We start from the raw sequence: 20,073 nt of genomic DNA, 5'->3' as shown, positions 1-20,073 counted from the left end.
GAGGAGAGATCTTCATATCTGATAACTCAATTTAGGGATGTAAAGAGGCAACATGCAGCAAGTCCCCTTTACCAGGGCAAATTGATCAGAGCAGCACACTAAATGGAGGGGCTTCCCCATGTGGCCGTCCCAACCAATGTGGTTCCCTGGTTAGAGAAGAGGGAGTGGCTTCTTCAGTGGCCTTATTCAGCTCCTTCTATTCCTAGGGGAATTCTCTGAGCTATATTAATCCTTGTAATAAACTCTTATCTTCCTAATCAGCTAAAGAAAATTTTGCTCTGTCATTGATCTTTTACCAATATGCCATGTCTATCAGTTGAATAGAAGAAAAAATCCTTGATGGCAGTTCAACTCCCTCTTCTGCAGTACCTATGACTTTGAACTCCTTTGTTGAGCTTTACATTTAAGAACATGGCTTTGGGGTATTTAATTGTATCACTGAATGAAAGACTTCAGCAACATTGAAGAATTAGTCGTCTTCTGAGTCCACATAAAATTTAAATTAATAATGAAAAGGATATCTTAGTGAACCCCTCTTTTAACATGCTTTCTCTGGTTAATAGAAATTAGAAAACAATCATTTTTCTCTTTCCTTTTGCATAATCAAGAGAAAGCCTTAGAATAATAACTTCAAAATAGGCTGGTTTTGAATGAAACAAGAATGGCAGCTATAGCAACACCCTCTTGGAAGTTTATTGAATGTGTCTCCCAATATTACAGAGAGTTAGAAAGGGAGACAAAACTAAAATAGCAGAAAAGGAAGAAAACAAAACAACCTTTTCAACAGACAGTATAAATGTGATACAGGAAATGCAAACAATTCTAAAGATGGCTCATGAGATTTATAAGAGTTTAGCAAAATTATTGACTTCAAGATCTTATATGATGAATCATGCTATTTCTGTTGAAAACACAGTATTAAAGATTTTTTTCTTCCTGCCAGTGATTAAACTCAGGAACACTTACCTGCTAAGCCACATCCCCAGCCCTTTTTATATATGATTTGGGGGGAAATAGCCAAATCCTTTGTTGAGTGGTGCAGATTGTTAGCTGCTCCTCAGGAGCACCATGCCCATGTGGCAAGGGTTGTTCCTGTGTCTGTGGGTTTTGTTTTACTTTGCTCTGTATGCAGTGTATATAAAGGACAAATGAGTCCTAATCTCATCATTTCTAGATGATAAAGAGGGTGTCAGTTTATGACAATAGTAGAATTAATAAACACATTGTGTCTATTTTGTGTTAAAATTCCTAGGAAAGATTGTCTTCTGAAAATTTGAGCATTATAGCCCAGTGGGTCCATGAAGGGGCAAAATAGTCACATTTTGAAGACATTTTTGAATTAGAAATATTGTTACATGTGTGCAGTTTATTCAAGATTATTGTGTACACACTGAACAAATTGAGTTCTTACTTGAAACTCCTAGTCTGTCTAGATGTTTAGAAGTGCCTACTGTATGTTAAATATAGAGGTAGTAAAATATCACTTTGTAAATATATTTTTATTAAAATTCATATGAAATATTGTCTTTTGGGAATGGAACTGTGAAACCACCTCTGTGAGCAGGATGGTACTACTGTACTTGTTGAGTGGTGTGGAGGAGGGTGGGAAAAATAGCAAAGGGTAATATGTTCGTGTGTTCATATTTAGACATGTTCAGACATCAGTTTTCTATATGTTTTGTGAACTTTGTTTTGCTGTGTATCTAGTATCTGTGATGGAAGAAGGAGTTCCAACTTTGCAATATTTAGTCTCTAGATGTTAAAGAGTGTATGACCAAGTAGTTAGTAAAATTAGCATATTTTGTACATTTTGTGTTGAAATTCATTGGAAAGCTTGTCCTCTATAAATATAAACTTTTGGATATGAATATGTTCAACCAGCTCTAAGCATTACATATGCTTCTACTTGTCCACTGGACTAAAATTAGAGAAAAGAAAGTGAGGATGAAAAGGTTCCAGGACAAAATATTAGAAGATACCTCTAATTATAACCATTGTTATATGTGCAATTTTATTTACCAATTCTGGGTGCATCATGGACAGGTTCTTATGTGGAATATCTAGTCCTATTTAGAAGTGCTTGATGAACTTAGAAGTAGTAGGATGAATCTTTTTGTAAAGAGCTTTTAAAAACTGATGGGAAATACTGTGCTTGGAATTGTTAAACCACCTCTGAACAGAACACTGTCTATATTTGTTCACTTGGTTGAGGGAGGCAGGAGGGAAGTTGTAAAAGGTGTTTGGTTAGAGTGTGCTGGACAATTTCAGCTTACTCATTGCCCTGCAATGTGCATTTCATTTGTCTTTGCTGTTCTGTATATACTGGACAAAGGAGTCCTGATTTTATAGTATCTAGCCTTTAAATATTAAAGAAGTTGCCAATGTATAACAAGAGTAGAGTTAGTAAACTAACACATTTGTACATGTTACGTTAAAATTCATAGAAAGGCAGTCTTCTGAAAGGGCCTTTTGGAAGTGAAATTGTAATATCACATTATATGACACTCAGATATGATACATGTGACATAGGAAATAGAACTGGAAGAGATGAAGGATTCTAGGCCAGAATGTCCTACTTAGAATACACTTTCAGATGTAACCATTGTTACGTGTGTGTAGTTTATTCAACACTACTGTGTACATAGTGGACAAATTTAAGGCCTTATTTGAAATATCTAGTATTCCTAGATGTTTAGAAGTACACAAAGGATGTTAAAAGTAGAGGTAGTGAATGAAATATTTTGTAGATTAAAAAAATATATTGCATATCCCCAAACAGGAAAATATAAAAACACAAAAGTTAACGCTGAAAAATAAAAAATAAAATCCTGCTGTATGGAGATACTACCCCACCATCACTACCACTATATGCGTCAAAGTGAAAAAATAACCAAGACAATTTTGCCATCATGAGTGAGGGAAGGAGACAATACAGATTTCAAAGTGTATGATAAAAATGTATAAGGATTCCAGGAATAAGCCAACCCATGAAATAGCCGTCTTCATGGGCAACCAGCAAATATTTACTGAGCATTTACTGAATACCATAGAACACAGCATTTCAAAAGTATGTGATCTGATTAACTAAACATAAATAATGCAGGACTTGCAGAACCTGAGCTACTAATGATCTCTTTTTTAGAAAAACCCAAGAAGCAGGACATCCTGGGGATCCATACTGTAAATGTTTACCATCAGACTTACATGGACAGATGAAATCTCAAATGTATCAATACCTGCCCTAACGTTGAAAACTTAATTTCCCCTGATGACCCCTCCAAAGTAGATACTTGTAGCAGATATATGTTGAAAATGAGTGTGGGATGTTCTATCATATAATTCTAGAAGCTCCTGCATTTGTATCCCAGTGGCTTCCCTCCTCCTCATCTGGTAATAGGCAGCATAAATAAGCAACAGGAAACTGACTTCACCCAGATTATCAAATACCACTTTATGCTGAGCAAAAGTGGTTTCTGATTATACTTTTATTGTTATTATGCTATTTTTTCCTCATGTTTTGAAGGTAGATGAGTTTATCCTTTCACCATAATTTACAGGGTCAATAAAAATAACCAAAGCAAATAAAGATAAATTCCTATAACCAGAGAGCTTGGATTTGGAGGCTGATATGATTTTAAATTCTCTTTCTATAATGGCAGAAATAAATCTTCAGTTGTATGTAAACTACAAAAATTATACTTGAAGCATCATGGGTTTGGGGACTGAGGATCAAACCCAGGACCTCATGCATGCTAGGAAAGGGCTTTACCCTGAGCTACTCCTTCAGCAACAAACTTTTAATGGGTATAAAAAGAAAAAGAGAAGGACACCTTCATATATAGAGGGAATGACAATTGATATGACTAGTATTGTGTTATCATTATTACTGTTCTCATCTATCCAGCCTTGCTTTGTTCTTAATACTTTTCTTTTCTTTATTTTTTTTTTTTTGAGGAAAAAAATCTCCCTTTCTGCCACAGAAATTGGTTCAAAACTAATGCCTGACTTAGAGTTCTATATCCCATCGCTAAAATGATTGTTTGAGAAATTGGAATGTCACTCTATCAGGGATTTCTCCAGATTGTTAAACTGGAGTTGACATGTTTGGTCTCTTGCTATTCAGGTGATAGGCTGGAAGTCTGAGATGTTCCTCTACATACCCATATTTCCAGAGGAGAAAATAAGAACTATCAGGAAAAGTAGTACTCAGACAAACACAGAGAGCACAAGGAAGAGAGAAAGAAACACAGGCAAAGACGGATAAAGAGAGGCAGAGAGATAAACATAAAGAGGGAATGCAGACAAGGAGAAAGATAATGGACCATAGAAGGACAGAAAGAAATGACCATGTGCACCATGAGCACAGGCCAATGGGTGGATTGAGAAAGAAAAGAAAAAAGAGGTAGACAACAAGACATTCTAATGCAGGTAAGAAATAAAAGATGTGTGAGACAGAAGTTCATGGGGGAATGCAAATGGAAGAAATTGAGAAAAACATCATATAATATATTAACAGAGAGAAGATCCCTCAGATGGACAGAGATACAGAAAAATGGATGATAATAAAGAGACAGCCAGGTGCAGTGGTGCACGCCTGTAATCCCAGCTATATGGAGATATAGGAGGCTGAGGCAGGAGGATTGTGAGTTCAAAGCCAGCCTCAACAATAGCGAGGCGATAAGCAACTCAGTGAGAACCTGTCTCTAAATAAAATACAAAATAGGACTTGGAATATGGATCAGTGGTTGAGTGCCCCTGGGTTTAATCCCCAGGATCAAAATTAGGTAGATAGAGAGACAGACAGATGAAGAGCTACAGAGTAGAAAAAGAAGCACACTGAGAGAAGAGAGTAAAGACAGGAGGAAAAGGTCAGAGAGAAAGGAAGGAGCTAAGAAACAAAGGAGAAAAGAATCTCATCTTAGTCCTTGATCTAAGCATTTTCAGAAGCCAAATTAATTTATGAACTTTTAAATTATATGCAAAAAAATTATTTTTTTTCTTAAAATGGTATTAGTAAAGTTTCCATCACATGCAATCAACATATTACTTTCTAATAAAACTCCTACTGGCAAGTATATAATCTGGTAGTTCAGATGCAACCCAAAATCATTGTCTTTTGCCTGCTTGTACATAGTCAACAATGCCAGGAGACATTTGTGGGTTGAGTAGGTTAACTTATAGTGTTAGGTGTTGTTAATTAACATGATGGCACAAAATGATTCCTATAGCTCAGCAACGTAAAACGCATCAGGCTGCAGCAGAATCCAGGAAAGACTGACTCACAAAACCCCAACCTCCAAGCCCCCGGATGATAGACAATTGAATGTTTTCATACATTTTCACATTCTTACATGGCACCTGAATTAGACCAGGTATAGGGACACATGACTTCACCTAGTGTCCTCCCCTTTGGGGCACCACTGAACTAGCCCCCAAGAATCTGGTCCTTTCTGTGTCAGTATCTCCCACCACCACTTTTACTCAATCAGAGTCAGAAACACAAGGGACTCACAAATCTATTTAATTTTGAAAAAAAACATTGAAAGATGAAGGAATTTGTATTTAAATCATGGGAAGTCTTCAAACACAGGACAAGATCAGAAACATGTTGAAAGTACTCGTGGCCCAAACAGATGTGGCAGGCAGCACAGGGAGAAGAGCTCCAAGCATCAGGTGGAAAGTAGTCACAGAAATTCAGGAAAGACCAGGACAAGAAGAGGGCCAGGGCCCCGGGGTTTTGGCTCAGTGGTAGAGCATTTGACTAGCATGTGTGAGGCACTGAATTGGATTCTCAGCACCACATATAAATAAATGAATAAAGTAAAGATGCATCACAACTAAAATCTGTGTGTGTGTGTGTGTGTGTGTGCATGCATAGAAGAAAAAGGCCTTGCATCTGCTGCTCAGGCACTGTGGGACTCAGGTCTTGATGGGGGACAGGGCTGGCAGAAGTGGATTCCTCACAGGCCTGAGAGAAGGGAGGCTAGGAACTGTGCACAAGGGTGAAGACAGCAGTAGACTATGAAACAGGGGTAACAGGAAGAAACATGTTAGAATCAGTGCATGAGCCCTGAAGGAGAGAGAAAAAATGTCATAAGTTATATCCCTAGAGAAAGTCAGCCCCCTGCCCAATACCCCTGGGGCCTCTCTGTAAGTCAGAACACTAAGGGTGATTTTGTGCAACTACCTACTCCTCACCATCTCTCCTGGCATCTGATTAAAGAGGATACCATGCTAAAGTGAACACAAAGCTTCTGCAGGGGCATGTGGAAGACAGCCCCAGTTCCATCACCAGTCTAAGTGCTTTGGTGAAGCACAAGTCACATACTTAACTGGAAAGGTAGGAACTGTAACCTCACCTAACATCCAGCTTAGCAGCACTCTGTAATCTGGGGCTCTAAGAGCATCATGCAAGCCTCACTCAATGCCAAAGTTTGGGTGTTGTTCTGGAGAAAAATCCCTGAAATTTCCTGCAGAGACATGTGGAATATTCCAAAATTTTCCTCCAACCAAACTCACATGAGAAAGAGTGTGGCATGAAGCCAAGAACAAAGTAACTGAAGTGTATTAGGGTGTCCAGTCAAACCCAACCAACATCTTTATCTATCTTACATGTGTCACATTTCTGGGCAAGAGGAGTAGGGCTCTGTCTTGGGGTGGAGCTTTGGGTTGTTCTATCATCAGCAAGAATAAAAAGAGAAAGGGACAGAAAAGCTGCTTAACCTGGGCAAAAGAAGAGTTGCTTCTCTGTCTCTATGTCTCAAGTTCCAAAAGAAAATTTGAAGAATTCCAGATTGCTCTTTTCTCCCACTCCAGTCCATGTGCACTCAGGTTTAACTGTCATCAAGTGGCATCACCCCAAAGTCACTTTGTCAGTCACTGAAGGTAGTGAGCAAGGACTCTGCATCTTTAAGGGAGTCACATGTTAAAAAGGGCTTGGCATAGGTAAGGATGGACTGAGAGCTTCTCTGTCTAAAAGTCACCCTCCACCACTGTCCTCGGTGATGAAGCAAACTTGACTTGGGATAAAAAGGACTCATGGCCTCCCTAATTTCTGCAATCTACTTCTATCCCTAGTATGGCTCCCCCTTTTCACTGAGATAAGTAAAGTTACAACTGAAACACTTAGTCCTAGCACCAGTCTTCCCCATTTTCTCTAAAGGTGACTTGCCTTTCTTATGCCAAAAGTGGATACGAAGGCCCAAGCAAAGAAAGATCAGTTTCAGCACAAGACTCCCAATGCCACTCAGCATCTTGTTCTGGGCAGATTCTGACAGTGCCCCTGGGAAATAGAAGCCTGTGCATCAGTGACTGTCCCCACATCCCACAGAGTCCTCGTCCAGAAGCATGGAGTCCAACCCAAGATATAAGAGACAGAATCGCCCCACTACCAAACAGAGGAGGGTGAAGGGCATGCAGAGACCCCAGGAGAACAGTGGGTGGATGAGGGTTTGGGGGAAAGGGAGAGTGGGTCCCCAGGGTAGGTCTATCTGAAAATCTAGAGACCATCCCCAAACACCAGCCTTAATGTCAAAGTCCAAAATTTCACCCCTGCAGAAGATATACTGCCCAGCTGAATCTCAGCCTGGGGATCAGGTTACATAAAGCAATAATATCTTGGAAAGAAAGGAGGTCAATACTCAGCATTTTCCTTTTGACTTGAGATCTTAGGCCTCCATGACTCTAGGCTCAGAAATGACACTAGGGGTTGTTTAGGAGAGAAGGTATGAATGTGTCCAATAGCAGATGAAAGGAGGGACCCCAAGCCCACAAGACCCAATGTCCTCCCTGCCTGTGCTTCTTTCTGCTGAACCTCTGGTATCAACAAAATGACACTTACACCATTCTACAGTGATGGGACTCTGGAGGCTGGGGTCTTCCACGTGGCAAGTGTAGACATCTCCATGTTGTATTACTTCCAACATCACAAGAATCTGGTAGGTCCAATCCCCATTCTGAATAAGTGGTGTGGACACAACTCCAGAAGTCTCTTCCTCTTTATTCCGGAACCATCTGACTTTAACTTGTCAAGGATAAAAATTTGTCACTGAACAGATCAGCAAATTGTGGTGGTTTAGGGGCTTTGTCCTGACAGGAGAGATGGTAACTATAGGCTCCACTAGGATAAATGACAGCAAAAAATAATGTCAGAGAATGAGGCAGCATAGAGGATCTCATGTGAGCTTAAGTTCCTCCTATGATACTAAAGTGGAGAAAACAGCACATATTAGTGTCCACAAATACCAAAGGTTTCACCCATTTGTGGAAGATTTTTTTTAAGTTGATCACATAGTAATAGAGGGTAGAATAGAAATCACTACAGTCTAGGAAAGGAATAGTGAGAGGGTGAATAATGGGAATCAAACATACTTGGAAGGGAGTACTTTTAATGTTATACAGCTCAACAAAGGGTAGTCTACAATAATTAATTACACACTTTGTAATAACTAGAGCATAAGAGTTTGGGTTGCCAATACATACAAATGATAATATTTCAGTAAATGGAAATGTTGATCTCCCCAGTCTGATTATGATCATTGTGTTGAATTACAACACTGTACCTCATAAATAAGTACCAATAGTATACATTGATTTTTAAATAAAAAAATAAATAAATAAAATATCCCTTTTATAAATATATATGTCAGCAATGCATATACCATCATGGTCCTTTAAGATTATTCTGCCTAATGATATCCGAGTTGTCTTGCTTTATGTACACTCTGTGATTTTCACAGAATATAATTTACTAAAAATGCTCTCCTCCCCCATATTGCCCCACTATGTTGTGCTACTTCATCATGGGCTCAAAATCAGTGCTATCAACCCACCATGGACTAAACTGTGAATCAAAATAAACCTCTCCTCTATTTAAGTTAATTATCTCAAGCACTTTATTACAGTAACTCAAAGCTGACTAATGCACTATTCCAATGCTGTCCTGCCAAGTCTTTCAACAGATTTTCCCGTGAATTCAAATGCCCTCCCAAGCTTACCAAAATCCTAAAAATCCCAAAAGTTGCCTGCCCCACATTAGTTTAGAGGTGAGCACACTTTGATCAGTCCTAAACTCACATTTCCACTGAACAGTAAAGGAAGCTGTCTGGTAACAGTTGTGTCTGCACAAGGTGTCTACATGGGCCCGATACTCATGCAGGGTTCTTTTAGGGCATTCTAGCTCTTGGCACTTGACATTTCCAGCTCTGTTACAGCCACAAACACCCTCACATCACTGTCAAAGTGCAGGATTTCCTCATTGTTGTAGATTTGTCTGGCCACGAGCCTCACTAGCTGAGTCCCATTGGTGAAGTAGCATGTGCCCTTAAACTGGTACATAAAATCCTCTGCAGGAGAACCAGGCCACATTAAATTTAGCTCAGATTTGCATCCTAACCAACCCTGTGTTTGGTTCAGGGAGACAGGGGGTAAAGGGACATCACAACACAGACCAGTGACTAAATAAAATTTGCTCTCAACCCTCAGAATTTTATTCCCAGGATGAATGAAGTGATTTCTCTACCTCAAATCCTGCATTGATCATTTATTGGAGAAAGTTAAAAATGCCAAACAAGGAAGATAATAGAATAATGTTTGGAATACAGAAACAAAATTGCCAGAATTTTCATATTCTGGATCTATAAATAACAAAAATCCTAAATAATCCACTAACTAACTAAAAGAATTTAATGGAAGAGAGAGTTCAGCAAATGGCTGGATACAATATCCATTTTTAAATATTCTACATATACATGAGCAACAAATGTGAAGTCAAATGTTAGTTACACCATTTATAATGGCATGAAAAATTATGAAGAAATCTTATAAAAATATACAAGAATTCTAAAGGGAATATAATGAAATTTATGAGATACATCAAAAGGGTCCTAATGATTAAACATCATGTTTTTGGCACAGACATAGACAAATAAATGGCACAATGTATTCCAAAATAAGTTTCATGCATCCATTTAGACTAAATTTACAACAAGGGTGGCACAACAGGTTGTCAGTGAGGAATGAATACTTTTGTTAATAAATGATATTCTAATAAATGGATATACATCAGAAGGAGCAGAAGAAATTGGGCATACTTCTTGCACCATATGTAACATAGACCTAAGTATGAATGAAATGCTACAAATCTGTTAAGAGATAAAACTAGAGAAAATGTTCATGATGTTGGAGTTGTGACAGATTTCTTAAATCATTAAAAGCACAAAACATAAATTTAAAAGATTGATAAATTCAATTCATTAAAATTAACAGCTTCTGTTATCAAGAGACATCATTAAAAGACTTACACAAGGCCAAAAATACAAATATTTGCAAAGCACATACTGATGATGTGCTTGATTTGAAGTATATTTTTTATCTTTTTGAAATAAATGAGAAAAAGATAAATATGGAAAAGAATTGAATTTCCCATAACACTACACACTTACAAGACAGGGAAACATTAAATAGTCTAAGATACCAAAAACTGTCAAGAATTAGATTTTCTTATGAACAGCTCATGAGACAACTAATGTGAATAACATTTGGACTTTGTCTTGTCAGATTGAAGATAGGCAGACGTTCCAATTGAAGTATCTATTTCAGTCTAGAGGAATGCAGACCCAAAGGTTCCAGGATTCCAGGATACATTTTCTTTTAAGTAAGACCAGCCCAAACCTTCATCCACATAAGAACAGTTTAACTACATTTCTCTGCCCTCATAAAATAGAATATACTACCCAAAAACGAAAATGGATGAATGTTGCATCAGAGATTTGTGGCAAGTCTTCTCAGACATAATATTGAGAAAGGAAGCAAGACAGAGCACAGCATTTATAGAACATTTAGAGGAGGAAATATTAATATATATTGTTTAAGTATACATTCATATATATGCTAACTGTAACAATGAGCAAAAAAAAGGATTAAAAGAGTAACAATATAACATACTTCTGGAAGGTGAAAATGGGTCCGGTTGGAAAGGAGTACACAGAAGTCATTTGGAGAATTGGTAATATTCACATATGTTCAACTTGATTAGTGGTTATTTGGATATTTCTTTGTAATTTTTGTTGTGCATGTGTTATTATATCTGTTGTGTTATTTTCCTAATAATTAGTTTAAAATACACTATAATAATACATAACGCAGAGTCATCAATTTGTATCTGTGTGTGTGTTTTAGAAAGACCGAGTGTGACAGTTGATGTAACATTATCACTACAGGCTTGGGATTTAATGGGTGCAAAATAAATATCAATTCTGGAGTTTCTTTTAACCATTGTCATAACACCCATTCACCATCAATGATGAATCAAGTCCTATTTAACCCAGAATTACTAACTGCCTGTCCTTATCCCATTCTTCCTCCCAAGTCCCACAGTGTCATCTCCATGACCCCACTGCTTACCTCCAAGGCATGGGTGATTAATTGTGCTCTTCAGGTATTGAAGCTCCAGAGACTATAGCTCTGGTCTGAATTTGTCTGATCCCAAGGCCCCAAGTAGATGAATACTATTGGGCCCAGAAAAATCCTCAGAGTGGCCAGTTCTTTTAACTTACCTGATGCTTCTCAAGTACCACATTTGCATTTTGTACTGTGTCTGGTATAGAAATGTACTTTGTCTTTTTCTTCCAAATCTGAGATCCCAAAGTCCTTTAGAGATATTGGCTCCCTTCCACTGCAGAGGTCGAAAAAAGGAATCTAGCAAAACTCTAAGAAGGAGAAATCAGGACTCTTGTAAGAGTCCTTCCAAATTCTACCTGTGGTTTGTTGAAAATACAACAGACCCAAGCTTAAGCTCCAGAGCCCCCAAGAAATTATTTCCAAATCTGGGCTCTGAATAGCAGCTGTCCTGCACTTACTTGGGGAATCTCTTCTGTTAGCCATGGGAGTCCTCAGCACCATGAGAACCACCATCACAATTCCAGCTTCTCTCCAAGGGGTCCTGGGGATTATCACAGTCATCTTTTCAAACGTGGAACAGAAGCAATTTAACAAAAGCACTTGGCATTCAGCACAACTGCTACCAATTGACCTGACATTTCACTTCACAGAGATGGAAAGTAGGAAATCTCCTATGAATTTTAGGATTGGACAGTTCCTAAGGAATAAACCAATCAACCCTATGACTTAAGTCCTCATTTGTCTCTAGGTAAACATTTTTAATGAAAGTTCTCAACTCAAAAAAATATTCCTGTTGAATACACCACCAGTAAACACCACATCATGTACAACTTCAAAGTGGGATCCTAATTAGAATAAGTTATACCCCATGTATGTATAATATATCAAAATACACTCTGCTGTCAGGTATATCTAAAAAGAAAAATTAAAAACTAAAAACTAAATAAATGAAAAATAAAAAAAATAATTGTAGAAACATTATCCATTGATCATCTACTAAGTGTCTAGTAGTAGATCATCTTCAAATATCACTGAACTTTGTAAAATGCTGAAGATATGTTAGGAAGATTCAGAACCAAGTACATGACTCAAGGCATGTCTTCTTGTGACATTTATTTAAATTCTGTTTCTGATGTTTGGGGTTTTATGGTGGCTAAGGATGCCAGAGGCAGGAAGAAGTGGAATACTATTCCTTGAGACATAAAATTATTATCTAAGAGCTCTTCATTTTTCCCCCTGACTTAACACTACGAGCACTAAGATACAAAATATGAAATGAAACAGATTTTAAAGAAAATGTATTTGTATCACGGTTGAAGAATTTATTGATTTTTTTACTCTGGACAGATTACATAATCTCTATTAGCCTCAGTCATTGTACCTTTAACAGGTAGATACTTTCTCTTTGACACCATTGATATTCAGAGAAAATAAAATTTTATAGATATGACATATTAATTACAGATCCTGGCAAAGAGCTAGAACCCCAAGACAAAGCCATGTTATGTGTTTGTAAAGGGGACAAAACAGAGACTGTGATGAGGAAATAGTTGAGAAATGTTCCCTGGGTTATTTAATCAACTGAGTTATTTATAACACATGTATTTTACATGGCATTCAGAGGAAGCCTTTCAGGAAATAGCTGCACAAGGATGACTTGACACCTCTGAGCCTATTGAAACCCCACTTCCAGCAGCAACCAGAAGGTGACATACATTAGCAGGGAGTAGATCAGGTTAAGCTGAAAGTTAATAAGAGTTTTTCAAATTCTAAATCTAATCCAGAGAAGAATAGATATGTAATCATTATTACAGTTATAACAATTGTTTCTATTAGTATAAACAATAACAACTATTATTTTTCAATCTTAATATGTGCCTGACACGGCACATTTAAAATATCTTGACACAAGTAACCTGAACAGACTATAGGGTGATTATTATTATCTGACTTTTCATATAAGGAAACCATGCTTCAGTCTGAGTAACTTGCCCAACATCACAATTTATCATTTGTTTTAAATATGTGCCTTTGATTATCGGTCTTAAACTTCATATAAATACTTTAATCATTTATATTAATAACGTTTGAACAAAATATTGAAACAATGAAATCGCATAATTTCAAAAAACACAACTTGTGTAAATCCATCAAATACATCACCAAGAACAAGCCTGAGGAATATCTATGGAACTGGAAGAGTGACAGTGACCACAATACACTATAATTGTCCTGCAAATAACAACAAATTTTAATTTCTGATAATATTAATATCAAATATGAATTTAGTTAATGATAGGTATTAACTGATTTAAGAGCTTTCAAACCAGGTGCACACACCTGTCGTCCCAGCCACTTAAGAGACTGAAGCAAAATGGCTTGAGCCCAGAAGTTCAGGACCAGCCTGGGCAGCACAGCAAGACTCCTCTCTGAGAAGAAAACAAGTGCTTTCACAGTACTTATAATGTTTGAAAATGAGACAAACATTCATATTTTAACCCCCTCAGTTGCAGTCTCCTAACGAATTACTGAGTAATTCCTTTAAATTTTTATTAAGCAAATAAAATCTTCATGTCAGTCTTTGAATTAATTAATTTGGCAAATTTATTCATTCTTTATATATCACATATGGCAAAGGACTGGAAATCCACTGAGGAGAACAGAGAACGCTGGTTAATCAGACATGTTCCTTGTACAACTATTGTATCTGGATAAACTTGGGGTTTAGATAAGGAAATCCTGTCCATAGTCTCCTTTTGATTTTGTCCCCTCCCTATTACCTATAGCATTCTGGTTTTCTGGTTTTTTCAAACTTGAAATGTTCAAAAATCAATGCGAACAATTCAATATGGATTTAATAACAATTTACTGAATGCCTAAAATGTGTTTCTCTACCTGCTGAAAATACAGATAAAAGAGTTGCTCTGCTGTGTATTATTCCATTGGGATACACATGCTACAATATTTTTTAAATAAAATATTTGGCCTCCCATTACCACTCTACCATGGATTACAAAGTAACATAGAAGAAAAACTAGCACAGTCCCTGCTTCATGGAGCTTAGATTTGAACAAATGTGACAAATAGGTATTTTTAAATTGTGTTAAGATCTCAGAGAAGAGCATTAGAGGCAAGAGAGGTCTCCGTCGCCATCTGTTGGCCAAAGTGCATCATTGCGTCCCGGAGCAATGACTGGGAAGTTGCAGAACACAGCAGGACTCAAGGGCAAGATTAGGCTTCTGAACGTTTGTTTTTTTTTTTTTAAGATGTTGGCAATCCAAGCCAGGCATGATCGGCAAGTACGTCCTGTGTTTGAAGAAAAAGGAGAGTGTAGTTGGAACAGAGTAATGTCTTCCTAATGGTAATTAGATCAAATATTTCTACCCTAAAATATGGCTGTCACATTTTATAAAAGTCATAAAGAAATATGAAAAATTTCACAGCATTTTTTTCTGGTTTTGTTGTTGTTTCTTCTAAGACAAACTATGTATTTTTTTCTAGTTCCCCCCTTTTTCTCAATTTTTTTGTTTGTTTTTTGGAAGGTTATCTGTTTGTTTTGTACTGGGATTAAACTCAGGGGCACTTTATCACTGAGCCACATCCCCATTCCTTTTTATTATTATTTATTTATTTATTTATTTATTTATTTATTTTTGAGACAAGGTATTGTTAAGTTGCTGCAGATGTCACTAAGTTGCTGAGGTTGGCCTCAAACTCGAGATCTTCTTGCCTCAAATTCATAAATTGCCAGGATTACAGGTGTGTGCCACTGCACCTGGCTATATTCTCAATAACAAGGAGATAGAACCTTATTAAGTGTAATTAAGAGCAGAAACTGAAGAGAAGTAAAGCAGGGGGAAAGAAATCAGGAATAAAAAATCACCATGCATTTCCCTTTCAAGGCCATGCACTCATGTCTCCCAAACTGTATCACATCATCAAGAAGTTTCCTCTATGTAGTGCCCATTCTGTTCCTCAAATCACATGCTCGAAATATTTTCTGAACCAGAGACAAACAGAGAATTCTGACTCCGACCCCACCTTTTGCTATAGAATATGCAACACATTTTGTCAGAGAAGACAAATGCTGGTCGTCTCTCAGATTGGTAGGATTCATACTCTAGGAGTTAAGAAAACCCTTAGGGAATCAACCAAATTATGTTACATGCACGTATGAATACATCACAATGAATTCCACCTTTATGACAAATTATGATGCAAGAAAAAAGAAGAAGAAGAAAAATCTTAGGACATGGACACACACACACACACACACACACACACACACACACACACACATAAACTTTCAGGTGAAAGATGAATATTCAGTTAAGATGTAGAACCTGAATTCTTCATCTGGGGAAGACGACAGCAAAGGATATAGGGCTCCAATGAATATGGTCAAGATGGAGGAAAAGAAAAATATATAATTCAGGTGAGGCCTTTCCAAAAAACAAAACAAACAAAAAATACCCTGTGCAGTACTCTTCTCGATAACTGCTCTAAGGGAGGATGAAGTATTTCATTCAATAATTCGGACTAAAAGAGTCTAAATGGAAATACGATGGGAGTATACAAACTGGTGGAAAGAGAACCAAACCAGAAATCAAAAACCCTGAGCTCTAGACCTGGCCCTGCCACTAAGGGCCTGAAGGAACCCAGATAAACAGTTTAGAGGAGCATGGCCTCAATTTTCTACTTCGCTCTTTCATTCAACAAATGTTTTTTCAGTGGGACTGCACTAGGTGATGATAATACATTAGTGGAGAAAAGGTGGGGGATCCGGCGCAGGAGCCGAATTCCTGCCTGGGTGGAGCTCAGCTCTAGGGGGACCACAGTAGGATCTACAGGATGCGCGGACTGACCCAGGTCATACACTTGTTCCTTAGCCTGACGCCCTACAATTGGGTCCGCGGGAAGCAGGAGGGCTTCAAGGGCTGGTCTGGAAAGCTGCCCATCACCTCTTCTCTTGTCCCTGGTTTTCCATATCCCACCGTCACCGCTGTCAGAACCTCGCAGATTGATGTAAAGTGAGAAAGAAGAGAGAGGCAAAGGCTGCGTGGGGAGAGCCCCTATGAGTAGTCGGGTTTCCACGCGGATTCCCCGCCGCCCCCCCCCCCCCCAAGAAAAACAGCTTAAACTTCGGTCTCTGTCACCATCTGTTGGCCGAAGTGCGTCATTGCATCCCGGAGCAATGACTAGGAAGTTGCACAGCAGAGCAGGACTCAAGAGCAAGACTAGACTTCTGAATTTTTTTTATTTATTTTTTTTTTTAAGATGTTGACGATCCAAGCGAGGCATGCTCGCCAAGTACCCTGCCACCGAGCTACACCTCTAGCCCAAGTTTCTAAACTTCTTTCATCCGGAATTTTATTCAGTATTTCATCTAGCATCTTGACTGTGCCCTTCATTATGACATGGAAAACCGTCTTCTTTTAGCTCATATGCCATGTAAGGATACTAGAGATGAGATCTTTATACCCCCCAAAACACCAGCCAAAGAAGACCTGCTACAGTCTCTCCTCTACCTTACCTTCCTCCTCCCAAGGCACATTCTGGGTCAGAAACCTAAGAGGTCCCCACACCTCCCTGGGTTAATGATGAAAATGAAAACTTCTTATGAAATAAGCTGACAGAGTACACCTTCAAGCCAAATCCTGAACGACATCTTTGCTCTCAGAGGCAGTTTACAGAATCTTATTCTATCTGGTGACGTATTAAACACCAGGATGACAGGAAGAGATAGAGGACTCTAATGAATCTGGTCAAGATGGAAGAAAGGAAATATACATAACTCAAGTGAGACCTTTCCAAAAACAAAAGAAAATACCCTCTTCAGTTCTCTGCTGAATAACTGCTCTAAGAGAAGATGAAAGGGGCAGTTTACAGAATAGTGATTATGTCTAATACTGAATATGTATTTAATACTAATAGTATTAAACATTTGGATAAGATGTAAGAGCCCTCCTGTTTTGCATGGACCTAATCACCAGGCATAAGGGCTAGAAAGGACAATGTAGAAGATCTAGGTCCACCCACACATTATTAAGATTATGATGTAAATCAATCACTGCTGAAAAGCAATAAATGTGGTCTTGGAGACCAGGAATCCCTATCACTGACAATCCACCAAAAATCATGACTCAAAACTGTTACTAGTGGGATGTCCAGATGAGGCCCAGGTTCTTGGCTTCCCAATCAAACAAGTGAGCAAGAAAAACAAAAATAACAGAGCATAGATATATTGAAAGGGAAAGGGAAAGTAACACTTCGAAAGTAGAGCAGAGTGGGCCAAGCTAGAGCAGGACCCAAGGTCTCAATGTCTGGTGAGTTTCTCTTACATGCTGAGCTGTGCATTGATCCTCTCTCTGCACAGAATGATTGAAGAATAAGTCCTGCTGGTTCCCAATGGGAACTTTATTTGCATCTAATTAGAATACAGAGCCTGTGATGGGAGTTGCTATGGGCAATAAGCCCTCCAGAGCAGAGATTGTCATGGTAATGGGACTTATTACCATAACACAGCCATACTGTACTCCAACCCACATTTTTCTTCTACCTTCCACTATCTTAACACCCCTAAACTCCTACCCCATTTCCCCTGAGAGACATGATCCCAAAATTCTTTTTGGGTGGCTGAGGAGCTGGAGGTCTCACCTCCTGTAGTTGATTCAGGCACATTGGAGGTCCTTCTCCTGCCTAATTGGGAACCATGACCCTCTCGCCCTGTCAAAAAGACACAGCAGGGCATTTGGGTCCATTTGTGGGATTGGTTTGAAGCCCTGCTGCAGCACCAGCTGGAGTTTGACAGCCTCTAGATGAGAAGAGATCAACTGTGACAGTAGATTTAACAGGAAGGATCCAAGCAGCAGAGCTAGAAGGAACGTCAGAAAGAATCCCACCAAGGATGGCACCAAAACACCCAACTGTAAATTTTGACCATGATTCTTATGAATCTGAAGGTTGCTGCCTAATCCTGGAGGGACAGTCTGCTAATTTCTTTGTTACAGCTCTAACTATACCAGATTGGTTTACAGAAAAATGCCATCTTTCTTCCAGGAAGAGACACAGTCTCTTGGTGGTAAATAGATCTGATTATCTCCAGTTTTGGAGAGTGACTGCTGTTAGTGAGTCCACCTGGTTCTGCAGGGTAATTGTGCCTGTGGCTGTTTCCTCTAGACTAACACAAAGATCTTTAGATAAATCTAGATGACGGGAGAGAAAGGTGGATAAATCTCCTATCACTGTATCCATCCCAGCAGTTATTCCTAATCCTACTAGAAGAGGAATGAGTGGTATAGCCCTTTTAGCTATGATGGATGCTGTGCTTGGGGCGAGATTGAAAGCCAGAAACACAGGTCTAATCTATTTATGTAGGAGGTGAGGAAATTTGGTAAATTTGTGAGATTAGGCTCAAACGGACTCAGGACAAACTTGTCACTCTACTAGAGTCCTTTGTGGTAATTATTAGGCTCTCCTGCACAAGAACCCTTTCTTTATAACCACCTAGTTTACTGGCTTTTAGGAGGACTGATGCAAGTATACATCCCAAGATTGTCTTTCCTTTTAAATGTCCATGTAATGGCTGTGCTTTGGTTATACTTGACGGCCAGGACTTAAGACTAAATTGTTCAAAAATAGACCTTGTACTACACTCAGGGCCATTGAGATTCCTCTGGGATCACTCTTGGGAACTTGTGAGAAGAAGCTTGGCCTCTTTAGCTTTCCTCTACCAGCCATTTCATCTGCCAGGATGGGTCAGACTCTTGCTGACCACTCATGGCTTCCTTTGGAAGCATCAGGGACATCTCCTTCTCCAATAATTCTCTGCAGAATATTCACTGGTTGCTTCCTGTTCTCTAGGGTCCTCAGAGCTCCCTGATCAGGAGGTCAGGTGACTTGCCAGAGTTGATGTCCCTTAGAGTATTCCCATCATTCCCTGGGTCCCAGCTGACCTTAGAGGGCAAGGGTCAAATATTGACTGCTTTTTCCTTTGCCCTTTTGCTTCATTGGCTTTTGTCTTCAAATTTTTATTTTAAATATCCAATAGGCCAGTTTCACCAATCCTCCATAAAGACCCATGTATTTATTCTACAAAAATCCACATATTTATCAACTCAGTCACATAAAAAATCCTTTACAAAGTTTTCTTTATTTTAATCCTTTACAAACTTTAAATACCTTTCATAATTTACCCAAAACCTTTACTTAATTTTGTATTATATCCCCTTTTATTTTGAGATCTCAGTAATCTCCAAAACAAAACTATATCTTTTGAACATACGCTATATTTTTTTATGAGTTTAACTTTTTTATCTGTTCTTTTCAGATATACTTGACAGTAGAGTGTATTTGGACATATTAGACATATGTAGAATATGACTCTCCATCCTTGTGGTTGTACATGATGTGGAGTTACACCGGTCAGATATTCATATATGAACATAGGAAAGTTATGTCCAGTTCATTCAACTGTCTTTCTTATTCTCATTCCCCACTCCCTTCTCTTCACTCCCCTTTGTCTAATCCAATAAACTTCTGTTCTTTCCCCACCCCATGTGTGTTAGCATCACATATCAGAGAGAACATTCAGTCTTTGGCTTGGAAGGTTGGCTTGTTTACTTAGTATGATAGTCTCTGTTAGAGTCTGTAAACAAGTCAAGATGACGCCTG

General features: G+C 38.5%; 1 pseudogene; it reads right to left on the bottom strand.

Annotated features, from left to right (window-relative positions):
* Positions 1-6,872: 6,872 nt before the first annotated feature.
* LOC101958566 (HLA class II histocompatibility antigen, DQ beta 1 chain-like) lies at positions 6,873-11,961 on the bottom strand (annotated as a pseudogene).
* Between the last annotated feature and the right edge of the window lie 8,112 nt (positions 11,962-20,073).

The sequence above is a fragment of the Ictidomys tridecemlineatus genome, chromosome 8 (genome assembly GCF_052094955.1).
Source record: "Ictidomys tridecemlineatus isolate mIctTri1 chromosome 8, mIctTri1.hap1, whole genome shotgun sequence".
NCBI classification, from domain to species: Eukaryota; Metazoa; Chordata; class Mammalia; order Rodentia; family Sciuridae; genus Ictidomys; species Ictidomys tridecemlineatus.
Note: the sequence above shows the minus strand (reverse complement) of the source record. Positions and strands in the feature narration are given on the sequence as shown.